The following is a 4,643-nucleotide window of genomic DNA, read 5'->3' on the forward strand; positions in this document are numbered from 1 at the left end:
ATATGACACGCAAAAACAAAATCGAAAGACTTCTCCCAATCATATTTCCAAAAGAAGATAGGAATCTCTTATCAGTATCCCTCACTTCATTCTGTACAGGTTTGATAACTTCACTGTTCGCTTATCAGTCAAGTAGCGGCCACTCTCCTGCGGCCACCCAGGATGATGACTCCCAGGACACAGCGTAGGGGAATAATGGAAGTCACTGGGTGAAAGGACTAAAGTGCTAGATAAAGGATAAGTACGTTGCCTGGGAGGGAATGACAGTGAAATGTGGCTAGGTATCGCGGAGGTCTGTCTGTTGTAATCAGCCTGGCCTGGAGAGAGAGAGAGAGAGAGAGAGCACCATGGAAATGTTTGAGGCGAAGACAGTAAAAGAGCTGCGACCCTATCACCCTACTCCTTCACGTTCCTGCCTCCCTGCCTTCCAACACCCCGCCACACGGGCCACCGCCGCCACATGCCCTTTTGTCTTCCCTGTCCTCGCCATGTCATCACTATGCTACATACAGCCGTAATATCCCTGCCACGACTCTGTCATGTCTCCTGCCGCCGCGCTGGCCTTAGGTCCCTGTCACACCATTGCTTTAATTCATGTTGCAACTCACTCTCTCTCTCTCTCTCTCTCTCTCTCTCTCTCTCTCTCTCTCTCGCCAACACCCTGTGACTATCTTTTTATTACTTTAACCTCCTATCCTTTCACGCTGCCTCCTCTCACCCTCTCACTATTCTTCTCTCACAAGTGAGTGTCGTATTCAGTCATTCTCTCTCTTCTCACTCTACCTCTCTCAATCTGCCCCGTAACACTGTCCCCTCATATTACTCGTGTCCCTCACTCTGCCCCTCCTCTGAGGGTCACCTCTCCCTTCACACTGCCTTTCCTGTCGCTCTGCTGCTCTCCTCGCACTATAATAAATATATACCTCTCCTCTCACCCTGCCTGTCCTCTCGCCTGGCCTCTCCTCTCACTATGCCTTTCCTCCCACTCTCACTCTTTATCTTACCCAGCCTATCCTATCACGCTACCCCTCCCCTCTGCCTCTCTCATCACCGTGTCTCCTCTCTCATCCTGCCTCTCCTCTCATCCAGCGTCTCTTCTCACTGCGCCTCTCTCACCATTCCGCCTCGCCCACCTCCCTGCCCCATTTAGCTTGCGACACCCTTTACTCTACCGTCATTAATATTTGTATTCAGGAGTGTGACCGTGGCCGATATTTTGCCGCCATAATGGTGGTAAGCCTTAATGGGAAATATAAAAATAAATTCAGCGCACAGACCAACAAGTAACCACATACGTTAATAGCGCCACTACCTACCCAACAGTGCTCTAGAAGTAATAAATTACCTACAATCGCTTTGAAAATTTGGGGTAGCAAGATTTACGTTATAAAATATGTCTTTGTACCGGTGTCATTAAAGGGATAATGATAACAGGAAAATTACGAGTGCCTGTAACAGCTACCTTACAGGTAAAACTCTACATGTTTATCGACTGAGCAAAGGTAGCGTGGCCGAGCGGTCTAAGGCGCTGGTTTAAGGCACCAGTCTCTTCGGAGGCGTGGGTTCGAATCCCACCGCTGCCAGGAACTTTTGCTACATATCCGCAGCTGCGACACTGGCCAGGGAATGACCTGAACTGCTGGGTCACGCATCGATGCTACCGCCGGATATGAAGCTTTGTTGTTGACCCGTGATTTCTGTGATAAACGTCAGATATAAAATTGCTTGAGTTTTCGTCACCATTATTTTTTTTACCGTTTACCACGATTAAAAGCAACTGGGTAAGATTTTAATATAAGGTTGTTTATCACGTGAGTGGAGTATTTAGATACGTTCTTCGTAGCAAAAGTATTACTGGATAGTCTCTCACCCGAAGAATAATGGGGTTTCTCTCATCTGAAGACAATTATTAGGCATTAAGACGAACAGGGTACTGAAGCGTGTTCATAGCAAAGAATGGGTTAAATTAGGCAGAGAGAGAGAGAAAAAGAGAGAGAGAGAATGTGCGAAGTGAAAGCCAGGGTGGTGCAATGTGTCAGCCTAACTGATAACACTGAGGACATAAAGTTCGGTGAACTAGTTCGTATTCACTACACATCACTCACATTATCTCTCCTGTCACATTAATCTCACTGAAGACCCTTCCTCCTTACCCTCAGCACCTTCACCTTACTCTCACAATATTCATGCCGTTCACTCCACTTACACACCACTTTCGAAATCATTTCACCTCAACCACCTTCATCTCACTCTCACGATCTTCATCTCACTCTCATTACCATCTCATTTTTACCACCCTCATCTCACACCTTCATCTCACTCTCATCATCCCTAGTTCACTTTAAACACTTTACCACACTCTTATTGTTACCACGTTCATTTCACCCTGACCATTATCATTACTCTTCCACTCCAGCCATCACGTTCATCCCACTATACCATCATTTCACTCACCCTTTCCAGCTCACTTTCACCTCCCTCTTATAAATTTAATCCATTGACACATTTACACACACTCATTATTTCCATTCCATCACCACTTCGCTCCATAACTTTCAACCTCACTGTACAACCTCTCATCTTTGTCATCCTATCATTCTACTCTCACCTCCCTCCTATTTCCACCATTTCACCTCTCTCTTATCATATCCATCTCAGTGTCACTTCCCTCCCATTATCTTTGTTCCAGTGTCACGACCTTCACCTCACGGTCATTATCATCATCCCTTTCCCATCATACCCCCCTCTTATCACTTCCACCTCTCTTGCATCATTTTCATCTCACTTTCATAATTTCCATCGCACCCCCGCAATGCCCGTTGTCGCTTTCAATCAATTTCACTTTCAGTTCACTCTCATCATCTCTCACTACCAGATATCACTGTCTTTCAAGTCACCTTCTTATCACTCAAGTAATTCCTTTGCCTACTTCACCCTCACTCACAGTCACGATGGGAAAAAAATAGTAACGGGAGAGAAGTGGGGGACAAGAGACAAGGGTCAATGGCGTAAGAGGAAGGAGAGAGAGAGAGAGAGAGAGAGAGAGAGAGGGAGAGAGAGAGAGATGCAGGAGGGACGGGACAGAAAAGAAGAAAGTGAAAGGGGTAACTGCTGTAGATGCAAATAGACTTAACAAGAGCCCCTCTCAGACATTTCAAGTTATCATTTATCATGCTGACGTCTGTGGGACTATTAGGATTCTCTCTCTCTCTCTCTCTCTCTCTCTCTCTCTCTCTCTCTCTCTCTCTCTCTCTCTCTCTCTCTCTCTCTCTCTCTCTCTCTCAAACACCTTCACTATTAAAAATCTACCCTAAGCTGAATCACACCATCTCCTAGTGGCACTAATAGGCCTGGTCTAAGTTGTTAAAGATTGCCAACATTACCAAAGGAATGCTGAATTAATTGTACACAGCTACAGGATATTGACATACTTCTGTGCAGTTTGTTATAGTGACTGATAAGTATACAACATAGGATAAAAAAAATATATATATATGGTTTCATTTTTTATCCTATAATCCCATTTAAACGCCTATATATATATATATATATATATATATATATATATATATATATATATATATATATATATATATATATATATATAAAGAAAAAAAAAAGAAAAAGGCGTTTGGGTGGTATTTGCTCAAGGACCAGTTGTACTAAGTCTGAAACAAATTTGTTAAGAAATAAACGAAAAGCTGAAAATTGTGTGGATGAGAGGAGGAGGAGGAGGAGGAGAAAGAGAAGGAGAAGTAGAAACAAATCTAATAACGAGCGCGTTCGTTGACTGCATACATGATTTCTGCCGACATACTTGTCAGGCAGCATAACAATAAGAACTACAGTCGAGCTGGCAAAATATTTCCCTGTGTAACTTAACAGGAACCAATAAATCCAGACGGCAAGCCAGGCAGCTTCAGGTTTTCTCTTCCAAAGCATTTTATTCTTAGCTTGGTCACAGAAGTTCAGACATCTCTTTCTCAAGTCCGGACCATGTCGGCCAATTTTTGTCCATTGTGGTCAGTTCACGGCCATTCATGTCCATATAGTAGGAGTGTGACAGGAGGGTGCTAGGATTGTGGCAGGGGTGTTGCAGGGTGTAGTAAGAAATATGGCAGGAGTGTGGCAAGGATGTAGTGGGATATGTGGCAGGGTTATGGCTGGAGTTTAATGGCGGATGTGGCAAGGGTGTGGTAGGGAATATGGAAAGGGTGTGGTAGGGGATGTGGAAGGGCTGTGCTAGTAGATATGGAAGGGCTGTGGTAGGCTTGTGGTTTATGTGGCAGAGGTGTTGCACAGGAAGTGGTAGAGGTGTGGTTGGAGTGTGGTAGGGATGTGGTCGGAGATATGGTGGGGATGTGACAGGGATGACAAAGAGAAGACGTAGGCCAAGTGGAAGACGTAAACAACATCCAGTTACCAATACAGTCTTTATCATCATCCTGCTCCCCATCTCCTTCCTTCCCCTCCTCCCTCGTGTACCAGTTTTCCAGCCCTTTCTTCCTCTCTCCCTGTCCCTCCACCTCTCCTCTCCCTCCCCACTTCCTCCCTTCCCCCATGCGAGCGTGTGATTGGCTGGTGGGTCCTGCAACACGTGGTCGGCCTCTGCCTCTTGCACACATTGATCACCAGCCACACGC

At 45.3% G+C, this 4,643-nt stretch overlaps 1 non-coding gene across 1 annotated transcript; it reads left to right on the plus strand.

Annotated features, from left to right (window-relative positions):
• Nucleotides 1-1,501: 1,501 nt before the first annotated feature.
• On the plus strand, nt 1,502-1,583 carry TRNAL-AAG (transfer RNA leucine (anticodon AAG)). Its single transcript has one exon. It is a non-coding gene; the product is annotated as a tRNA-Leu (tRNA).
• Nucleotides 1,584-4,643: the final 3,060 nt, after the last annotated feature.

Source organism: Coenobita brevimanus, chromosome 51 (genome assembly GCF_032717465.1).
Source record: "Coenobita brevimanus isolate Jiangsu-jjx chromosome 51, ASM3271746v2, whole genome shotgun sequence".
In the NCBI taxonomy this organism is placed as follows: Eukaryota; Metazoa; Arthropoda; class Malacostraca; order Decapoda; family Coenobitidae; genus Coenobita; species Coenobita brevimanus.